The following is a 17,934-nucleotide window of genomic DNA, read 5'->3' as shown; positions in this document are numbered from 1 at the left end:
GGAAAGGGGAGTTGAAGAACTTTCGCGAATTATTTCTGAAAATAAGGTGGAAGAAAGGGATTTGGTCTGGGCGTGAAAGAGAGAAGACTGCAAGAATCAGAAAGGAAGAGCTGGCTAAAACATGATTTGTCTGCTCAGATGCTGCTTCCTTTTTGAAATTAGCAAGAAGTGGATGTTAAATTGGGTAAAGGATAGGCACACACAGGCTTAACAGTAACAACAGCTCTTTATTAAAACACAACAAGTGAGAACAATCCAGCAAAGGTTGAGTCTGACAGCAGCCCTTTTATAGGAGCTGTCAGACCCTTCGACCAATAGGATTAAACCTCTGTTCCCGTCAGAACAGAGGACCTTGGTGGAAACCACTGTAGTTGGTATGAGTATCTAACACCCCTCCCCTCTTAGATGGAACAATCCTACTGGAAATGTAGTCACGCAGGTAGGCGGGCTTTTGAGTAGCTCTGCCTGACCTGCGCAGTTCAGTAGGAGGTGTTTCCTTGGATAGGGAGGAGGGAGCGGAGTGGGGGAGGAGAGGGAAGATAGCATTCCTGTTCAGGGCTCCTTAATACCAACGGTCGTGGGGAGGGGCAGGTGTGAGGACAATTTAAGAACGCGTAGTCGGTTGGGAGACCGGGGCTTTTGGTCATTCCCGGTCGTTTGTACCAACCCCTGCATACTAGGTGGTCAGGATCTACAGACCCAAGGCCTGAGACTGCTGTTATGCAACGCGAGGTCCGTTGTCAATAAGGCCCCCCTCATTTACGATCTAATTTTGGAGGGGGAGCCGGACCTCGCCGGAATAACCGAGACCTGGTTGGGCCACGAGGGAGGTCTACCCCTTGTGGAAATGTGCCCACCAGGTTATCGAGCATTTCACCAGCCTCGGGCCCAGGGAAGGGGCGGTGGGGTAGCAGTGATTATCCGGGAAGACTTAGAGCCGAGAGAGTTCACCGTGCCGCAGACATCCGGGTGTGAGTCCCTCGTCGTGAGATGGGGCCCAGGGAGGCAGTTGGGCCTGCTGATAGTATACCTGGCTCCTCGCTATACATCAGCGGCCCTGCCCGAACTCCTTGAGCTGATCTCATCGGTGGCGGTTGAGACCCCCAAACTTTTAGTGATGGGGGATTTTAACCTGCCGTCGATGGGAGAAGCGTCTGAGGGGGTGCGGGAGTTCATGGCTTCCATGACAGCCATGGACCTGACCCAGTTAATTCAGGGTCCTACTCACGAGGGAGGCCACACCCTGGACCTTGTTTTTGTCTCTGGCCAGTGGACGAGTGATCTGGGAATAGGGGATCTAGACATTATTCCCCTGTCATGGTCGGATCACTCACTTCTCCGGCTGGACTTCCCTGGTGCTACCCCCCGCCGCGAGGAGGCGGAACTGGAAGGTATTAGATGGTTCCGCCCCAAGCGCCTGATGGAACCAGATAGGTTCCAGACGGAACTTGGGCCACCCCCTGTGGACCTGACCCGCCCCCGGGTGGAGGACCTGGTAGACGCATGGAATAGTGCGACTGCCGGGGCCCTAAACCGGGTGGCGCCTCTGCGGCCTCTCCTGCGGCGACGAACCACCCTGGCACCTTGGTTTACCGAGGAGCTAAGGGTGATGAAACGCCACAAGAGACGCCTAGAGAGTCGTTGGAGATCCTCCCGTTCCGAATTTGACCGAGCACAGGTACGAGCATATTTGAAGACGTACCTCGTGGCATTAAGAGCAGCCAAACGTCAACATTGTGCCGCTCTTATTGCGTCTGCAGATAACCGCCCTGCCGCCCTGTTTCGGGTGACCCGTTCCCTCTTGTTTGAGAGACCACGGGAAGCCCCACTACAGGGCAGAGCAGAGGAGTTTGGGAAATATCTACAGGACAAAGTCGCTCAAATCCGGACGGGATGGGCCCCTTTCAGTGGTCCAGTAGAGACGCCCGTGGCGAGTCTTGAGGGACCGCTCTGGGAGGAGTTCGACTCGGTTGCCATCGAGGATTTGGACAGGTTGCGTGGACGTCTGCGACCCACCACATGTTTATTGGACCCGTGTCCCTCCTGGCTTGTACTGGCATCCTGGGAGGTTACGCGCGACTGGCTCCTGGGCCTGGTGAACGCCTCGTTGGGTGAGGGGTCTCTACCGGCCGCCTTGAAAGAGGCGGTGGTGAGGCCCCTGCTCAAGAAGCCTTCCCTGGACCCAACGGACCTAGTCAATTATCGTCCGGTCTCCAACCTTCCTTTTTTAGCGAAGGTTGTAGAGAGTGTGGTGGCACAGCAGTTCCCTCGTCACCTGGAGGAAAATGATTATCTAGACCCGCGCCAGTCCGGCTTCCGACCCGGGCACAGCACTGAGACGGCCTTGGTCGCATTGGTTGATGATCTCTGGAGGGCCAGAGATAGGGGTTGTTCCTCTATCCTGGTCCTATTAGATCTCTCGGCGGCGTTCGATACCATCGACCATGGTATCCTGTTGCGCCGGCTAGAGGGGCTGGGAGTCAGGGGCACCGTTTTACGGTGGTTTGGCTCCTACCTCTCTGATCGGACGCAACGTGTGTTGGCAGGGGAGCAGAGTTCGACCCGGAGGCCACTCACATGTGGAGTGCCACAGGGATCGGTGCTCTCGCCTCTCCTGTTCAACACATATATGAAACCGCTGGGCGAGATCATCCGTGGTTTTGGGGTGGGATATCATCTGTATGCTGATGATACTCAGCTATACATTTCCACCCCGAACCACCCCAATGAGGCTGTCGAAATGATGTCCCGGTGTCTGGAGGCCGTACGGGTCTGGATGGATGGCAACCGACTAAAACTCAACCCTTCCAAGACGGAGTGGCTGTGGCTTCCGGCCTCCCGGTTCAACCAGGTGCTTCCATCTCTGGCCATTGGGGGCGTCCAACTAGCCCCCATGGAACAGGTGCGCAATTTGGGCGTCCTCCTAGATGCCCGGCTGTCCATGGATGACCATGTAACAGCCGTGGCAAGGGGGGCGTTCCATCAGGTCCGCCTGATGCGCCAATTGCGCCCCTTATTGGACCAGGATGCCCTACGCACAGTCACCCATGCGCTAGTGACGTCTCGCCTGGATTACTGCAATGCTCTCTACATGGGGCTTCCCTTGAGATGCACTCGGAGACTACAGTTGGTCCAGAACGCGGCCGCGCGGGTGATTATGGGGAGGACTAGATACTCCCCTGTAACACCTCTCCTGCGCGAGCTGCACTGGCTTCCTGTGGTCTTCCGAGTGCGTTTCAAGGTTTTGATTATGATCTTTAAAGCGCTTCATGGCATAGGGCCTAGTTACATGCAGGATCGCATCCTGCCCCACACATCCCTACGACCGATTCGCTCACACAGAGAGGGACTTCTCCGGGTGCCGTCCGCCAAACAGTGTCGGGGGGCGACACCCAGGAGCAGAGCCTTCTCTGTGATGGGCCCAGCCCTGTGGAATGACCTCCCCCGTGACATCAGGATTACGTCCGATCTCCGCTCCTTCCGTGTACAGCTGAAGACCCACCTCTTTCAATTATCTGGCCTGGCTCAATTGTAATTTTTCTCTTATTCCTCCTAACTGTTTTTTAAATTGTTTTTAAACGTTAAATTTTTAATTACATATTGAGTTCTTACAATTGGGGTATTTTAATGCTAATTTTAACTGTCTATATGATGTAATTTGTTACCTCCTCCGTGTCCGTGTCCGTGTATGTGTATATGTGTTTGGTATGTATGTATGTCTATTTGTTTTTTATACATTTTCTATGTTTTATATGCTCCATTGTACGCCGCCCCGAGTCCTACTTGGAAAGGGAGCGGCTAATAAATTCAATTTATTATTATTATTATTTATTATAGGTCAGATGGATCTGTTTGCTCCGCAGCTCTGCTTGGTGGAAGCTCCTGGAACCTTTCACAGGCCGCGGCTGGAGGTTCTGGAGCCGGTTCGCTCAGAGCTCGCTGCAGGCCTGCAACAAAACCAGATAAGTTTCCTGGTACCCTCGGGCTTGAGTTGACTGTGGAAGGAGTGAGTGTTTGCTCCGTTTGGGTAGGGCTTTGGCTAACTCGTGCAGGAGTTACCTCTGGTTGTCTAAGATTGGAGTTGGAGAGGCAGCCACGGAGTTGGTCAATATGCCTTCTCCAATTCCTACCGTCCTCGGGCTCTAGGAGGTAAGAGCAAGGGCAGGTGATGCCTATCACTGTGGCAGGAATCCACAGAGTTCCCCTGGCATAGTTGTGGGGCATATACCGAATCCCCTATGCTAAAGTCCAAAATCTTGCTTGTGGAGTCTGGGGGAGAGGAGGCAGAATAATTGGGGTGTAGTCAGTCTAAGTGGGACCTTAGCCAACAACCCATGAGAGGCTCAGAGGGACTTCTCCCAGTAATGGCACTGGGTTTGATGTGCTGAATTAGTAGGTAATGGTCAGCCCATGTTTGCCAATCACCTGGGCCCATCCTAGAGAGAGCCTCTTTTGCAGATCACACCATTCTCTCCACCTGACCATTGGAGGCCGGATGGAATGGCGCAACCAGGGAATGCCTGATTCCCTGAGCTGCTAGGAAGGTCTCAAATTGCATGGCTGTGAATTGGGGCCCGTTGTCAGAGACCAAGACGTCGGACAGGCCATGCATGGAGAAAAGTCTCCGTAGCACCTTGATGACCGCTTCTGCCATTTTGGAGGTCATCAGGACTACCTCTAACCACCTCGAGTAGGCATCCACAACTACTAAGAATGTCTGGCCATGAACTGGGCCAGCAAAGCCAATGTGCACCCTAGACCATGGTGCTTGAGGTTGCTCCCACTCCTTAGCGGGCACCTCTGGGGGAGCTGGTCTGGACTCCTGGCACAGTGTGCAGGTAGCCACTCATTCTTCGATCTCCCTGTCCATATTAGGCCACTACACATAATTCCTAGCCAAAGACTTCATCCTGACAATTCCAGGATGCCCTACATGTAAAGCTTCTAATACTGCAATGCGCAGTTTGGCTGGAACAACAACCTGGTCCCCCCACAGTAGACAGCCATTTTCCCCTGATAATTTGTCGCATTTAGCAAAGTACATTTTAAAAATCCGCCCCAACAGGACCCTTGTGCCACCCTGTCCACACCCAGTTCAAAACTTGTTTGATGGTGGAATCCTTCGCAGAGTGACGGGCAACGTCAGTGGACGAGACAGGCCCAGTCTCCAGGCAGTCAATGAGTAGGACTGGCGTCTCAGGGGTAGGGTCAGCAAGAAGTTCTGGCAGCGGGCAACGGCTGAGAGCATCGGCATGCCCCAAAGTGGAGCCAGGTCGGTGGATAAGGCGGTAGGAGTAGGCAGCCAGGAAAATAGTCCACCTGGTCATGCAGGGTGATAACAACACTGGGGTAGGATGGTCCCCAGCCAGTAGACCCAACAATGGCTTGTGGTCTGTGATCAGTTCAAAGTCCCTTCCGTAAAGGTACTCATGGAACCTTTTTACTCCTGCCACAGCAGCCAAAGCCTCACGGTCCAACTGGCTGTAGTTCCGTTCTGTGGCGGATAGGGTCCTGGAGTAAAAGGCAATAGGGGCTTTGGTTCCATTGGGCATACGGTGGCTGAGGATGGCGCTGACGCTGAACAGTGAGGTGTCACAGGTCAGCACCAGGGGCAGGGTCTGGCTGTACTGGACAAGGAACGAATCTGCCAATAGGAGTCTTTTTACTGTGGCAAATGTGGCAGTCTTGGCTTTTCCCCAGGTCCATTTCACGTTTTTGGCCAGTAGACGATGTAGGGGCTCAGCAACAGTGGCTTTCTGTCTAAGAAAGACGCTGTAGAAACTAAGGAGCCTGAGGAACTCCTGCAGTTTGGTTTGATTGCGAGGTGTGGGGGCGTCCTGAATTGCTTTTATTTTTTGTGTGGTCGGGTGAATCCCAGAGCCGTTGATCAGGTACCCTAGAAATTCAACCCTTGGCACATTAATTTGGCATTTCCCCTTTTTGAGATGGAGGCCCTTGTCTCTAATTCTAGCCAAAACCGCTCGTACTCGTTTTAAAAGTTGTGCCTCATTTGCAGCCGATACCAAGATGTCATCGGGGATGACTTCTGGAATCCCCTGCAAAAGCCGTTCCATGATGCTTTGGAACAGTCCAGGGGCGATACTAACGCCGAATTGCAAGCGGTGACATTTGAATGCACCCCTGTGCGTCACAATGGTTTGGGCTTCCGCTGTAGCGCCATCGACAAGCAATTGTTGGTATGCCTGTGCCATGTCCAATTTAGCAAAAAAAAATCCGTCCTAACAAATGGAGGAGATGCTGTACAACGGGGATAGGGTAAGCACTTTGTTGTAGTGCTTTATTAATTGTGCATTTGTAGTCTGCGCAGATGTGGACTGACCCGTCAGATTTGACAGGTGTCACTATAGGGGTCTCCCAGCATGCATGGTCAACTGGCACTAGGATTCCCTGGCCTATGAGCTTGTCAATTTCCCTGTCAATTTTTGGGAGGAGAGCAAAAGGCACTCTCCTGGGTTTTAGCCTTATTGGGGCTATGTTGGGGTCCAAATTAAATGAAATTGGGGTCCCCACATACTTACCCAGACCGGTGCCAAAGTCGTCCTCAAGATGGCTTCAGCGCCGTCGTCTTTCAAGGCATTGATACCGGTCACATCTAGGCCCAGGGCTTGGAACCAATCTAGCCCTAGGAGACTCTGCAGGTTGCCGCTGGAATTTCCCGCTGAACTGTTTGAAGTTCACCTGGGAGGTGCCTTGGCCCACGATGGGGACCTGGTTTCTCTAGTAATCGCATAGGTGGATGTCAAGGGTGCGAAGGTGTTGCTTCTGGAGGCTAGGGATAGCCTGTTTCAGGGTAGACCATGGTATGATGGTCAGAGATGACCAGGTGTCGATCTCCATCTCACATGGAGAGTCCTCAATGAGGACTGTGATCTTCAGCTTTTTTGGCCGCCTGGTGCGGACTTGTCCGATCGATGTGTGGTGGGTGACTCTGTCATTGCCCTCTGAGCACCATGGTGGCTTCTTCCAGGCCCCTTGGCTGGGCCTCGGTTGGCAGCTTGGTACACCTCTAGGCTGCCAGGCAGTGACAGGGAATTCGCTCCGGCACACCTTTGCGATGTGCCCCTTTTGCTCGCAGCGCTGGCAGGTTGGGTTGTTGAAACGGCAAGCCGATCTGGCATGGTCTCCTCCGCAGCTAGCGCAAGGTGGGAGACACAATTTGAAAGAGTGCGCCGGCTGGGCGCGGCTACTGTGCATGCGGCAGCTGTCATCTTCTTCTTCAGAACTCTCAGGCTTTGCGGCCTTGCGATGAATGTGTTTGCTTTTTCGTGCTTCTTGGGGTGCGCTTTGGCGCTACAGGGTTTCAGTCGATTTGACGGCTGATTCTGATGCCCTGGCTTCGTCCAAGGTGATTTGCAGAGTGAGGTTTGATTTTGCGAGCAAACTCCTCTGTAAATTAATGTCCCAAACGCCGCATATTATGCGGTCCAGAATCAGCTCATCTAAGTCTCTGAATTTGCAGTACGCTGCGGCCATAGGGAGTGTGGCAACGTACTCGTTAATCGATTCACCCTCCTTTTGGTTCCTGATATTGAATTCATGCTGGCGAATGTGCTTGGATGGCATGGGTGGGTAATGAGTCTAAGCATCTGCTGGAGCATGGACAAGGTAACTGATTGGAGCGGTGTCGGCTCAGAGAGATCTTTTGCCATCTCGAACACTTCCCAGCCACAGTACCCGAGGAACATGTTCTTCTTGCGGCCTTCAGAAAGGCCCATGAGGTCATTTGCCTCAAGGAAGCAGTCGAATCGTAGCATGTACGAGTCCCAGTGCTCGGTGACTGGATCATACGGAGTCAGTGGGGCGTGCATGGCCATTTTGTGTACAGGGGGTGTTTTGAGTTTGCTGCTCAAAAATGGCTGCTCGAAGCCGCGCTGAGCTCCGGGCTGGATGTACTTGCTGGATGTCTTCGCTCTTTTTGGTTCGCCTAGTTGCCTTCCAATCCCACCTTCGTCGCCAGTGTTAGATTGGGTAGTGGATAGGCACACACAGGCTTAACAGTAACAACAGCTCTTTATTAAAACACAACAAGTGAGAACAATCCAGCAAAGGTTGAGTCTGACAGCAGCCCTTTTATAGGAACTGTCAGACCCTTTGACCAATAGGATTAAGCCTCTGTTCCCGCCGGGACAGAGGACCTTGGTGGAAACCACTGTAGTTGGTATGAGTATCTAACAGTGGAGAAAACCCCAATCATTTGGATTAAGGCAAACTCTCTCTTAAATGCTCTGTCTCCTGGAGACTACATGGAGGAAGCCTCATTACCTTTCAGAATGTATTTCTGACTTCCCAGTCTAGCTCCCAGCACTGAAATTTCCTGGCATTTCCCCATCCAAGTTCTAACAAGGTTCAATGCTCAGCTTTTTAAAGATCAGCCAAAAACACATGGGGCTACCAACTTGTGGTTTTACTGATATTATCTAACATGTAGGTCTGGTTCACATGCGACATTAAGCCGTATACAAAGATGTAAATCCAAACACACATTATGGCTCAGTATTATCTATGGCCCAGGACACTTTGTAAAGTATATCAACCCATCATTTTTAAAAATCCTAGTTTAGCACTGTGTATGAACTCAGCCAAAGACATCTAGATAGTTAAAAAGAAAGTAGATACATTCTAAATATTATAATTTAGCACAATGGTAAGAGCAAAGTATTGTGTTGGTCTAGATAAAATTTATTTCTTGCCTTGGGGGATTTGTTTCAAAAAAAATAAGTATTTTTTTCTTTGAATCTGCTCCGCAGAGGAGCTGGGATGGTCACTTAACTTTCTATATTCAACAAGCACTCAACAGAATCGACAGAACATTCCTATCTAGTTATTAAGAAGCTAATTAAGAAAGTGATGGAGAAAAGGGACATCTAGTGGCAATTGATGGAAGTCCTACTCCTTTTTTCATAGTGACTATTTCCTTGTATTCCAATTACAGGATCCAAGCTTAGCAACATTTCAATACTGAAGGCTCAGTCACCCATACCTTAGTCACCTCCCTGCTTGGATTATTGCAATGCAATGCACTCCACATAGGACTGTGCTTAGATTACTGCAGTGCAATGCACTCCACATTATCAGTGTAATCATAGAACTGTGCTTGGATGCTCCAGCTGCTTGGCGGAGCGTCGCACAGGCACTGTACGCACCATGCACGTGCGCTGAAGCGCCGAAGGCTTTAAAAATAGGTAAGGAGCACGGGTGGGTGGGTGGCCCTCTAGAGCAATGTACCGGAACGGTACCCGGTGCTCTGGGAAGGCTCCGGTATGCCTGTACCTGGGCGTACCTCCTACAACCCACCACTGCTGTTATGGCTTGGAGCTGGGATACTTCCAGGACTATCTCTCCCCTGTAGTCTCTCTCCATTCTGAAAGATCTGGCAGAAGAGACATGCTTTGGATCCTGTCCATACAGGAATGTCACCTGGCAGGACCCAAAAAGAGAACCTTTTCAGTTGTGACCCTCACACTCCAGACCCCCATACACACATAGGTCAAATTTGCTCCAATCCTCCTGATATTGCAAGTTATTTAAGACTTGGTTTTACTATTTATAGTTTAACAAGGTTAAAGTAAATGTCGATTTTAATAGCCACTTTATTAGACCTGATATCCTAAGAGTTTTAATAAATATAAAACACGGTTCTCTGTGAAGATGCTTTTTTGGGTGTGTGTGATACCCCACCCCCACCCCACCCGGAAGCGTTTTTTTAAGGAAAAAAATGATGGTGAAGCCAGACTGATGGACTTATGGCCAATTAATATCTTTAAATTTTGGTGATCCTATCCTCAAATCTAAAGAGAAGTCAGAATCAGACGGATGTGTCTACCATTGGTTTACATATTTACAATTGAAAGGAATCTTTAAATCAGACAAAAAGAGTTATAGGTTTGACTTTATGAAAAATGAATTGGAAATCCTATTGCTTGGTAGTGATGAACATATTATTGCTAAAGTCAGTGACGTGCGGTGAGGTTTATGACTGGTGAGGCACTGACACAGTGCTGAGTTTCAAATATTTTTAGACTTGTGGACTTCAACTCCCAGAATTCCACAGCCAGGCGTGCTCAGTTCCAATTTAAAGCGACAGCATTTGTTTTTCTCCTTTGCTTCTTCTTTCTTTTTCTTTTTCTTCTCCTTCCCCTCCTTCCTCCCTCTCTCCCTTCCTCCCCCTCTCTCAAACACACACACACACATACACAGAAGTTGGATTGGACTATCTCTCCTACCCCTTCCCTCTCTCACTCACTCTCAAACAAACCCCCCCACACACAAAAGTTGATTGGATATCTTTTCCAGTGGCTTGAAAGCAGCTCCTCTGCCGCCACCACCCATTCAATACAATACAATACAATACAATACAATACAATACAATACAATACAATAGTAGAGTTGGAAGGGACCTTGGAGGTCTTCTAGTCCAACCCCCTGCCTAGGCAGGAAACCCTATACCGTTCCAGACAAATGGCTATCCAACATCTTCTTAAAGACTTCCAGTGTTGGGGCATTCACAACTTCTAGAGGCAAGCTGTTCCACTGATTAATTGTTCTAACTGTCAGGAAGTTTCTCCTCAGTTCTAAGTTGCTTCTCTCCTTGATTAGTTTCCACCCATTGCTTCTTGTTCTGTCCTCAGGTGCCTTGGAGAAGCTGCCCCTGCTGCCTTTCCCAAACACCTCCACAATTGCAAATGCAGCCTGCTGTCTGGGTGGGAAATGCCTGGAACACAATAAAGCCCACCCACCACCTCCTGCTGGCAGGCTGGGGTGAGAGGAGAGGCAGAGAAGCCGGAGGGGAGCCGAGCCTTCCAAAAGAAAGAGGCTGGGGGGGAAGTGTGTGTACTACAGCATGGCTTTTTGCCTGGCTTCCTGCCTCCTCCTGTGGTCTCCTCAGTGCTCGCTTGTGCTCTCCCTCCCCAAGTGTAGTTTGATTGCAGGTGGAGCCACGTTGCCTTTTCAAACTTGTAATCAGTGGCTAAAGTCTATAAATTGTTATTGAATTTGAATTTGGAGAATAAATATGTAAAGCATTTCATGATTCCGTGGGCAAGGAATTTTGGGTATAATATAATGTTTGAACAATGGGAGAATATGTGGATGAAAGGTCTAAAATGCACACTATATTATAATTTAAAAGAAAACTTTTAGAAGATGATGTATTATTGGTATTTAAAACAGATGATTTGTCAAGCATGCATAAAGTTATTTCAAATGAACGTTGGAAATGGAAGTGTAAAAGGACTTTTATCATTTATGGTGGACATATGACAAAGCAAAGAAATATTGGAGTAAGATTCACATCTTAATACAGAAGATTCTCAAAGTGAATATAAAGATAAAACCAGAATTTTTTTCTTTGGGGTTTAATGGATAAAGACTTGGGGAAAAAATGGGTTATGCGTTTATAACTTTGATGTTATAAATCAGGGGTGTCAAACTCGATTTCATTGAGGGTCACATCAGAGTTGTGTTTGATCTCAGGGGCCTGGGTGGGCGTGATCAGGGTGGACGTGACCAGCTCATTTTCACTGGTGTCAGGGGCCTAAGCGCTCTGCCAGCGAAAACAGAGCACAGCCCCGCCAAGCTCTGTTTTCGCTGGTGGAGACACCGCAGGCGAATCCTTCGCTGTCTCCAGGACAGCCCCATGGGCCAGATTTAAGCACCCAACGCGCCAAGTCCAGCCCGCAGGCCTTGAGTTTGACACCCCGGTTATAAATATTGACCGCAGCAAGATTACTGTAGGCACAAAAATGGAAGGACATTTTGATTCCCACAATGGATGAATGCCTGCAAAAGTTGATGGAGGTAGCAGAGATGGCCAAGTTGACTGCTTTGATTAAAGAAAAAAACCCCAATTACTGCATTTTCGGAGTATAAGATGCAGCTTTTTCCCTCAAAAAAGAGGTTGAAAATCTGGGTGTGTCTTATACACTGAATACAGCATTTTTTTTTTTGCCTCCTGAAACCCCGCCCTCTTCGCCAAAATGGCCATGCACAGCTTGTAGAAGGCTTTCAGAGAGCTCCTGGGGGCTGGGGAGGGCAGAAATGAATAAAAAAATGAGCTGTAATTTTCTCAATTTTGTCCCCCCCCCAGCACCCAGGAGCACTCTATAAGCTTCCAAATTCCCTTTTTTGACATTTTTTGCTCGTTTTTGGCCCCCTCCCCCTCCCCCTAGGAACACTCTACAAACATCCTAAGGGCTATTCATGCCCTTTTTTAAAAAAAACGGGCTCGTTTTCATGAAAAATGGACCGTTTTGGGGAGGTTTGCAGAGTGTAAACACTTTTTTTTTTTAATTTGCCTCTTCAAAACCTTGGTGGGTCTGATACTCCAGTGCATTTTATACTCCGAAAAATACGGTACTTTTGTTTCCACTTGGAAACTGTTTCTGGATTTTGCGCTTCAGGTGGAAAAAAAAATGAAACATTGATGTTGGGTTATACGGATTGGTTGTTATAAAAATGGCCAATTTATATTACTATGTAGAAGTAAAAAGGTGAAGTTTGATGCTATTATCTTATTCTACTGCACCAAAGGGAGTGAGACGACAATGCCTTTTCTTTCTATTTTCCCTTTGCCCTACACTTTTCTCTTCCCCTTTGCCTCCCTTACTTTCCCACTATTTTATTTTGTATTTTTTTTGCATTTTATATTATAAATTAATAAAATATAAAAATAAAAAAGACTTGGTTTTGCTATCATCTTGGAGCCCGGGTAATATGGGCAAGCCTGTCTCTTGGCCTATTGATTGTGGATGTTTCCTATGTATCATTGCTCGGCTGCAATTTTTTTTTTTTGTTATGTGCAGTTTTGTTTATTGTTTTACTGTTTTAATTGTTAGCTGTTCAGAGTCATGCATCTGAGATTGGCAGCCATATAAATTTAATGAATGAATATCTATCTTGTTCACCAATTACAACCTATTTTGTATTGGACAGGCATTCTCATGTAGGGTTCGCAAATATCTGAATAGACAAAGGAGGATGTGGACAATTGGAATGGAAGACGCGGGGAAGGACAGTAACTTTTTCTTTAACTTTCTAAGCAACTGCAACAAAATTTAGAGTGAAAAACAGCAAAAAATGTACTTAGGCCTCTGTGTTTGGAAATTACTTTCTCCAGCATCAGAAAGACTAGTTTTTTTCAATTGCAGTATTTTTTTTCAACAAATCTTCATTTTGAAGAATCAGTGAAAAAGTGCTTTTTAAATTTCACCATAAAAATGTATGAGGAGTCATGTGATTCTTGCAGACTCGTCTGCAAAAATGAGACCAGCAAATGCAAATCCATACATACTATCAACTCAATTGCCAGAAGCAACTCCAACTATAACAAACTTCTCTCAAGGCCTGACCTATCCACACTACAACGAGTCTGCTCCCATGAACTACGTATGTGCCAAACTCAAAATACACCCAGAAAAGGGAGAAACTGACTTATACATTGACTACCGTGCCGACTGCATTAAAAGTAAGAACAGCCCACATCTCAACAACTACTCCTCCAACAACCAATGCTAGGTATGCACGCCCCTAACTTCCTCAAGATCCACCACCACAGACCTTAAATGCAAGCTACTTAACACAAGAACAAAATACCAGAATTCCTCCTCTTACTAAATATGGCTATATTCGACATTATATTTGTCTGCGAAACGTGGCTGAATTCATCAAACCCAGTACCTGTTAACAAGGTGGCATTTTAGGACCCACACTCTTTATTCTTTACATAAATGACCTTTGTGATCATATTATAAGCAACTGCGTTCTCTTCGCTGATGATGTAAAACTATTCAACACCGCCGACAATGCTGCAACCCTACAAAAAGACTTTGACTATGTGTCAGAATGGTCAAACAATTGGCAACTCCAAATCTCAACCAACAAATGTTCTGTCTTACACACTGGCAGAAAAAATCAGAACACAAAATACAAGCTGAGTGGATATGACCTCGTAGATGACCCCCCACACAGTCAAGGACCTTGGAGTAATCATCTCAAATGATCTAAGTGACAGAGCTCAATGTAACAACATTGCCAAAAAGGCATTAAGAGTTGTTAACCTAATCTTGCATAGCTTCTTCTCGGGTAATACTGAACTGCAAACTAGGGCATACAAAACTTTTGCTAGACCAATTCTTGAATACAGCTCATCTGTCTGGAACCCACACTGCATATCAGACATAAATACAATCGAACGAGTCCAGAGATGTTTCATGAGAAGAATCCTTCACTCCTCTGCTTACAACAAAATACCTTACGCCACCAGACTTGAAATGTTGGGCTTAGACAATTTAGAACTTCACCGTCTTCGATCCGACCTAAGCATAGTACATAAAATTATCTGCTACAATGTCCTACCTGTTAATGAATACTTCAGCTTCAACCACAACAACACACAAGCTCACAATAGATACAAACTTATGATAAACCGCTCCAAACTTGATTGCAGAAAATACGACTTCAGTAACAGAGTTGTCAATGCCTGGAATGCACTACCTGACGACTTCGGTTTCTTCCCCAAACCCCCAAAACTTTAGTCTATCTACTGTTGACCTCACCCCATTCTTAAGAGGTCTTTAAGCGCACCAGCATGCCTACTACCATCCCTGTTCTAATATTCCTTTGTATTCGCATTCATTTCATGTATTCATAATAATGTCTATACTTATATCTGTTATTTAATTCATGCTTGATGAAATAAAATAAATAAAAAATAAATTTATAGACTACAGTGATATTTGAAGGATGTGGATTGAAGCCGATTGTTGGAATCAGGAAATAAATAATATAAATCAAGGGTGTCCTATATTGGTTGGTAACTCACAGAATTCTGGTATGCCTGTAAATTACCAATGCAGCACATATAAAAAGGAATAAGTTGTAAAAAGCTGCTCTATAGATTTATAATGCTCCAATACGGGGAAAGACATCCAGAAACGCCTAGAACCATATGTTGGGTGGCAAATAAATTTAATAATAATAAACACATGAACCTGAATTATTTTATTACAGAAAGATGTCTGGTGTGTGTGTGTGTGTGTGTGTGTGTGTGTGTGTGTGTGTGTGTGATTTCAAAGGTATAATGAATGGGATGATTCTCATGGTGGGTATTCAAATCAAGGACAAAAGTAACTGGACACCGATAAGAACTCTGAATATGCCTATTCTGAATAGATCTTCTTCTCCACTTTAACTGCATCTAAGAAGGCCATTCCGCAGACTTAAAAAGACCCACCCTTAGGAAAATTTGGATTGGAAGGACTGTCGCTGGATCATTCTGAGGAATTTGTTTACCATTTGGAAGAAAAAAATATATTGCACCCATACAGAATTGGAGGTCAGCTGGGCAGATCCAGTTGAGGTGACAGGCAATAGTAACCTTCCTCAGCTATTCGTCTGAGGTGGTGATTCCTGAAAACTGGCTCACCATCTGTAGGAAGCCCTGCTTTCTGTGGCCAGGAATAGTTCATCACAATTAACATCTGGTGCATTAATAGTGATTATTTGTGATGCAGATTTACTAAAGGGAGACTGGGAACTCCATCACTAAGCAATGTGGTCATAACGTATGAAGTATCATGCCCATGTAGCTTAATAATGGCAATCCCACAAGTCCCAGTTGCTATAAATAAATGAGGATCATGAGGGTTTACAATACAATAGTAGAGTTGGAAGGGACCTTGGAGGTCTTCTACTCCAACCCCCTGCCTAGGCAGGAAACCCTATACCATTTCAGACAAATAGCTATCCAACATCTTCTTAAAGACTTCCAGTGTTGGGGCATTCACAACTTCTGGAGGCAAGCTGTTCCACTGATTAATTGTTCTAACTGTCAGGAAATTTCTCCTCAGTTCTAAGTTGCTTCTCTCCTTGATTAGTTTCCACCCATTGCTTCTTGTTCTGCCCTCAGGTCCTTTGGAGAATAGTTTGACTCCCTCTTCTTTGTTGCAATCCCTGAGATATTGGAACATTGCTATCATGTCTCCCCTAGTCCTTCTTTCTCTTAAGCTAAACATACCCAGTTCCTGCAACCGTTCTTCATATGTTTTAGTCTCCAGTCCCCTAATCATCTTTGTTGCTCTTCTTTGCACTCTTTCTAGAGTCGCCACATCTTTTTTACATCGTGGCGACCAACATCGTGGTTTGTTAAGCAAGGATCTCGTCTGACTGCAATTTCTGATTGCATGCCAACTTCTTCATTTCCTTTACTTGTGGGAAGATGGCAGGGAACATTGGAGATCGAGATCATGTGACTGTGGAGAAACTGTGATTTTAGATCTAACCCTGCTGATTTGTCCTGTAATGAAATATATTTCTTGTTATTATTTGAGGGTTTTTTTACCCACTATTATCTGTTTTATGCCATGTATTTTATAACGTATTTTAGTGACTGTACACCGCCCCGAGTCCCTCTCGGGAGAGGGGGCGGTCTATAAATATGAATAATAAATAAATAAATAAATAAATAAACTTGGAAAGTGACTTAAAAATACGAATAAATAAATAAATAATATCATTTTTTAAAAAAAAAATCCCTCTCCATGGATGATAGAAAAGAATCCCTGGACAAATGTAAAGATACTTGCGGGAAGACCATGAATGAGGAAAAAATCAACCGAGACTCCATTGACCAAGAGGGCATTATCTACCATCAAACTCCAGATTCCAGGAGTTCTGCTACGGTAAGACAAGAGGCATCATTATTTATGGGTTTTGGTTAATGTTGCAATAAAACTGAGTAGTGTTAGAATTACACATCTTGGCCAGCTTGCATTTCTCAATCTCTTTCTCAAAATAACCTCACACATGAATTTGATCAATGCAAATCCAGGGGTTCTTGAAAGAAATGTTAACTGAATAAGAGAAGATCTAGAAACCGTAGGGAAAAGGGGCTTAATAATACAAGAAATTTTTATTAAGAAAAAGCTGACAGTGATCAAATTCATAGCCTGGATTTCATAAAAGCAGATTCTAATAAACTCAGAGCAATGATTAATATGATTCCATGCCAGGAGAAGCTAATGAGAAGAAAAAGTCAAGATGGGCCGAAGTTCCTTTAAAAAGGAGATATTAAAAATGTAGTTGTAAACGATTCCAGTGGGGGAATAAGGAAAATATCAGAAGAAATTAATTTGGCTTCACTAACGCTTAGTGAAAAATTTGGAACTCAAACATACATGAAGAAGAAAGGGGGAACAAGTCACTTGAGAGGAATACCTACAGCAGGCATGTCCAAAGTGCGGCCCGGGGGCCAAATGTGGCCCTTTTTCAAATTTCAAGCGGCCCGCAGCCTCTTCTCCCCACTGGAGTTATTTGTTTAGTCTTTCATAAAATACCGTATTTTTCAAAGTATAAAGATGCATCTTTTTCCCCTCAAAAAAGAGGCTAAAAATCTGGGTGCACCTTATATACTGAATACAGCATTTTTTGCCTCCCAAAACTCTGCCCCCTTCACCAAAATGGCTGTGCATAGCCTTTAGGAGGTTTTCAGAGTGATCCTGGGAGTGTGGAGGGCATAAATGAGCAAAAAACGGGCCATTTTTTGCTCAACTTTGCCCCCCTAGCCCCCAGGAGCACTCTAGAAGCCTCTTAAAGGCTATTCATACCCTTTAAAAAAAAGGCCCATTTTCATGAAAAATGGGCCATTTTTGCGAGAGTGCAAAAACTTTTTTTTTAATTTGCCTCTTCAAAATCTTGGTGCATCTTATACTCCAAAAAATACGGTAGTTAATTTGCATTTAATGTTAAGGGTTCAAAGAATGTCAGGCTGAATGATTGGCCCCACACATTTTCACCTCACCAAATCTGGCCCTCCTTGCAAAAAGTTTGGACACCCCTGACCTACAGTATGTAGCGTAGATTCTACCAGAATTGTTATGTAAATTGTTGAGAAAGCTAAAGTTTAAAAGAACATGGAGT

Source organism: Natrix helvetica (genome assembly GCF_964273705.1).
Source record: "Natrix helvetica genome assembly, chromosome: 5".
NCBI lineage: Eukaryota > Metazoa > Chordata > Lepidosauria > Squamata > Natricidae > Natrix > Natrix helvetica.
Note: the sequence above shows the minus strand (reverse complement) of the source record.